The sequence below is a fragment of the Myotis davidii genome, unplaced genomic scaffold (assembly GCF_000327345.1).
Source record: "Myotis davidii unplaced genomic scaffold, ASM32734v1 scaffold370, whole genome shotgun sequence".
Lineage (NCBI taxonomy): Eukaryota > Metazoa > Chordata > Mammalia > Chiroptera > Vespertilionidae > Myotis > Myotis davidii.
In genome coordinates, this window is record NW_006288615.1 from 2,732,614 (window position 1) to 2,738,510 (window position 5,897).

The following is a 5,897-nucleotide window of genomic DNA, read 5'->3' on the forward strand; positions in this document are numbered from 1 at the left end:
CAGGAGTGTCACAGAAAGGGGGTGTGTCCTGATCACTGCATCCTGGGAGGTAGCACGAAGCTTCTACTTGTCCCCTTACTGAAGATGGTGGCTTTATTCCCTTGATTGAGAGGACATTTGCCAGGCTTCTCCCCTAGAGACTTTTGGGATTAATATGTATTTTGTGGGGAGGTACTTTGAGGTGATGTATATGTCTCATTTCTCACCAAACTCTTACCCATTAACTTTAGCATCCATTTGTGATTCTTGGAGGAATTATTACTATGATGGTTGCCAAATGGTATTCTAATTCTATCATTTCTTCATTTGACATTGTACTGTAAGGAAAAATTTCTTGCTTTCACTATTTATATCCATGTGGGCTTGGGATTTCTTATTTTATTCAGTGGATAGTAATTATTCATGTTGATGTTCAAATATCCCAGATTTGACCAGTGGGAACCCTTTCGAGCTAGTTCTTGCATCCTTTTCATACATCCTTACCATGTATATTTCTATATCTTCGTACATAATAAGATGTTCCAGGCCTCAGTGTATTTCCTTGGGACCAGCCTGGAATCAGCCATTTTCCACAGAGCTCTGGTTCCTTTTTCTTTCTTCACCTTTGTCCTATTGTGGCAGGGCAGCAGTCCAAGGCCTGCTAGAAGGAGGGATTTCCACATTGGCCGTGCGACAGTGACTTCCCTACCTGGATACAGTCTCTTGTCACTGGCCACCAAACTCTACGGTTGCTTTTGCCCCAAGCATGAAGGGGAAGCCTTGAGGCCCATATTTGAGGCCCTGTGCCTGTATTCCATTCTTTTCTCTTCATACTCTGCATGGGAAGCATTCATTCAACATTCATTCTGAGAGGAGCAATGACCCAGGCACTGTTCCTTTGCATTTGCCCAGGGTTCTGCTTCTTTTATAGTGGAAAATGGTGTTTAGAGACCAACACCTGGGTACCAGATACGCTCCTTATTGCTGGGGGGTTGCTACCCCCAGGCTGTATCAGTGAACGGAACTAGGGAATATATATCTGTATGTACCCAACCTCCCAGACAGAGGGAAACAGGCTCCCTCACTGTGGATGGGAATTACATTTCTGAAGCACAAGTTTAACAGTAGTTACCAAAATATAGAAGTTTATCCCTTTGACCCTGCAACTTTACCTCTAGAAATTTACAGAAAATAGTAACTCAAATACAGAGATGAGTGTAAGAAGACTCATCTTTGTAATAATGAAAAGTTGGAGACAACCTAAACCTAAATATTTTGTCTTAACTCCTGAAAGCAGTGTCCTGCACGCTCCCAGAACCATCCGTCTGAAGGACCAAGTAATTGGCTGCTAACTGGCTTCCTCAGGGCTGTTAGCTCCCCAGCACTTCGTGGATGTGTCCGTACAAGAGTCCAGAGAATGTCCTTCCACAAAGCGAGAGACGATAGACATGAGCCCGAGTTGGGACCCTTCCTCCCCAGCTGCAGGTGAAATCAGTCAGGGCAAGGAGAGGAGACATGGGCCCCAAAGGGATCTGCTGACTCCATCAAAAGGGAATGAGCAACATACATGATGAGACCCATACACTAAGAAGCACTGGGCATGCACATGAGAGGTGGAGGCTGACCCACACATGCTGTCCTGGAAAGGCATATAGGTAAGATAAGTTGCCAAGAGAAACCTGTAAGGAACATAGCAACAGGGAGGGTTGGCTCCCCAAGTATGTAAATTACTGGGTGGGTTTATGCATGGAAAATGGTTGTAGAACATTTGTCAAATGGGCAACAGTGGTCGATTCTAGAGACTTTCACTCTCTAAAAAATAAAATTTTGACCTGGCCAGCCTGGCTCAGTGGTTGAGTATCGACCTATGAACCAGATCTACGAACCAGAAGGTCACAGTATTATTCCCAGTGAGGACACATGCCCAGCTTGGGGGCTCAAACCTCAGGAGGGGGCATGCATGAGGCAGCTGATGTTTCTATCCCGCTTTCCCTCTCCCTTCCTCTCTCGAAATCGATAAAAACATCTTTTAAAAAATAAATTTTTGTATTGTTTGCATTTTCAAAAATCAACGTTTATTGGTTTTGTAATCATAAAGCAAAAAAAAGTCAACTGAGTAAGTAAAGAAGGAGACCTGGGAAATCTGCTGATACCACTGTTGATCAACTAAGGGGGGAGCAGATAAGAACTAGAGCAAAGTCCCACAGAACATGAAAGAGACCAAAGGCAGGGCATGTTCAACAGGAGAGAGGATGGAGATTGGTGTCACGACAAGTGTGAGGGGGTGGTGGCGCTTTCAGCAAGGAAGGGATACTGGAGACATGATGTGGGACAAGTTTGATCACTGTAACAGGCAAGGTAGGTTCCCTGGCCATGTCTCCTGTGGAATCTGCAAATATGGCTCAAACAGGCTGACAATTTCCTCCCCTTCTTCTTCCTCTTCTCCTTCTTCTTCTTCTTCTTCTTCTTCTTCTTCTTCTTCTTCTTCTTCTTCTTTCTTCTTCTTCTTCTTCTTCTTCTTCTTCTTCTTTTTTCTCTCTCTCTCTCTCTCTCTCTCTCTCTCTGTCTCTCTCTCTCTCTCTGCCTGCGGGTATTCTTTAGCATTATAAGGCCTTCAGTATATTCTGGTTGAGGCCAAAAGTACCAAGGACTTATCACCCCAGGAGCTACGCTCCTACTGAGAGATGGGAGTGGTTGGATAAGTATCCCATGTGGTAGGCAGCTTCCAAGATGGCCCTTGGAAGCAAGCCACCTTGGAAATGGATCCTCCAGCCCCAGTCAAGTCTTCAAGTCCTCCAGCCTCATGAGAGACCCTGAGCCAGACCACCCAGCTCAGCTGCTTCTGGGTTCTTGACCCTCAAAAACAATGTTTACTGTTTTGGGGTAATTTGTTATGAAACAATAGCTAACTAATAGTCTCATATATTCCTGGTAGGGACGTAAAATGATGTAGCCACTTTGGAGAAACAGTTTGGTAGTTCCTCAAATGATTAAATATGAGTGACCATATGACCTAGCAATTATATACTTAAGATACATACCTAAGAGAAATGAAAACATATGTTCACATAAAAAGTTGTATACATGACCTGGCAGGATGGCTCAGTTGGTTGGAGCCTTGTGCTGTACACCAAAGGGTTGCAGGTTCAATTCCCAATCAGGACACATAATGAGGTTGCAGGTTCAATCCCTGCTCAGGCGCTTATGGGAGGTAATCAATTGATGTTTCTCTCTCTCTTCCTCTCTTCCCCTTCCTGTCTCAAAAAATAAATAAAAACATATCCTCTGGTGAAGATTTAAAAAAGAACACTTGCATGCAAATGTTTATAATAGCATTTTTAAAAATAATAGTCAAAAGGTAGAAACAACCCAAATGTTCACCAAGGGACAAATGGAGAAACAAAATGCAGTCTATTCATACAATGGAATATTACTTGGTCATAAAAAGGAATTAAGTATAGATATATGCTATAGCTTGAATGGACCTGAAAAGTGAAAGACGTGAAGAAAAGCCAGTCACATAGTATATAATTCCATCCATATGAAACATTCAAAATAGACAAATCCATAAAGACAGAAAGAATGTGGACATTATTCTACACCATTCTATATAATAAAGAGCTAATATGCTAATTAGACCGGACGGCAGAACAACCAGGGGCCGAGGCCGTGAGGGCCGAGGTAGCTGGGGCTGCAAAGGCCGAGCCCCTTGCATGAATTTCGTGCATCAGTCCTCTAGTTTTATATAAGGGACTTGAATATCCATGGATTTTGGTATATTCACAGGGGTCCTGGAGCCAACTCCCATGATACTGAGAAACAAATGTAGTTAAGGTGGGTTTTTTTTTTGTAGTTAAGTTTTGGGGAGTCAAAAGTTATACTAAACTTTTCAACTGTATGGGGGATTGGTGCCCATAACCCCCATATTGTTCAAGGGTCAACTGTAGATTTGTGGTTGCTTAGGCTGAGGTGGGGTGTCGTATCTAAGAGTGATAGTTAATGCCCTAGCCGGCTTGGCTCAGTAGATAGAGCGTCAGCCTGCGGACTGAAGGGTCCCAGGTTCGATTCTGGCCAAGGGCACATGCCTGGGTTGCGGGCTCAGTCCCCCGTGGCAGGCATGCAGGAGGCAGCTGATCGATGATTCTCTCTCATCATTGATGTTTCTATCTCTCTCTCCTTCTCCCTTCCTCTCTGAGATCAATAAAAAGAAATATATAATAATAATAATTAAAAAAGAGTGATAGTTAAAAGGTATGGGATTTGTTTTTTTAGAGGTGGTGAAAATCTTCTAAAATTGAAAAAGGGGATAATAGCACATATCTGTGAATATACTAAAAAACCACTGAATTGTACACTTTTAGTGAGTAATTCGTATGGTATGTGAATTATCTATATATATAAAAGGTTGATATGCTACTAGTAAGTGCCTGACCAGTCACTATGATGCGCACTGACCACCAGGGGGCGGACGCTCAACGTAGGAGCTGCCATGATGCACACTGGCTGGCACCACGGACCTGGCGCCAACAAACCAACATTCTGCTTTCCCCAAGTGGGACACAGGCCCAGCCACCACCCCAGAGCAACACCCCACCAAATCACAGCCAACGCTGCCAAGACTGCATGGTGCAAAATGCAGCCCGCAGTCCAGCCCAGCCCGGAAACGGTCACTATGGGTGCCAGACGTAGCGACACCCAGCTTCCTCTCCCTAATGACTAGCCTCCTTGGAGTTTCTTCAGCCCAGGACCTCGACTTACTTTATAGCCAGATGCAAATATTTTACACTTTAACCAAATGTCTGTGAAGTGTTTTCCCGTGCCTCATCTCATTTGGTCCTCACAGAAGTCTTGAAGTAGGTATATAGGCGACTTGGTAGAATCCTATTTTCTTTTCATTAGCCATCTTTCTAAACGGAGATTTAGAAAGTTTAGAAACTTGACCCGACTGAAAATAAGTAATAAATGGTCGATCTTGAAAATGACTTCAGGTTTTCTCACTGTGCAGAATATAGTCAAACACTGCTGCAGTTAAATACTTTACCCTTACTCGCACATGCGCAATACATGTAAAGCTCTCGCTGGCACCCACGTGTGTTTTGATCTGTCATTGTCAATTGTGAATTTGGCTGACCCTTCTATTATAGAGAAAGAGTGAATAGCAATATTAAAGTATTCTAATTAATTTCCTTTCAATGTGCACAAATCTGTGCACCGGGCCTCTAGTATCTTAATAAAACTGTTTTAAAAGCAGATACACCACAGCTTCCTTGCCCTTACGTGGTAACTCTGAGGCATGTTTCAGTCTCTCAGAAGGTCCCAGTGGGACTGAACCCATTTCCCAAGGCCAAAGCTTGCCCATTAATATGAACTTTCTTTCCTTTCCTGTCTTCTTTGTCTCTTTTCCCCACCCCATGCTTTTTGAGATCACATCTCAAATAAACAACTGCGCCCAATTCTTGTCTTGAGGTTTGTTTTTTAAGAAACCCAAACTAAAGCAATTGTCTTCTTTGGGTTGGGAGTCAAGTTCACCTGGCATGAGGCTGATTCTAAGTCCTGTCAGTAGAGAACCCATCTGGGGAGACTGTGTCCACCGGCCAACTGTCTAGCGGGAAAGCTTGAACCGAAGTCCAGAATACCGTGAAGCTGGCCTCAGTGTGCCCAACATGCCTGGCATGAGCCTGGGGTAGCTTGCGCACACGCTAACCACCCCCGCACACACGTTCAGGCCTGGGAACTGTGGTGGGGACCATTGAACAGTCCAGGCCTGTCACTGCCCTTTACCCTACAGTCAGGCTGTATGGGACGTGTTCATTTCCCCTTTGTCTTATTTTGCCTGTCTCCTGTGGTCGGGTTTCATCTGACCACACAAACCACCAAGACAGAGAAGCAGGAGGTTATAGAGGGCTATGAGGGTAGAG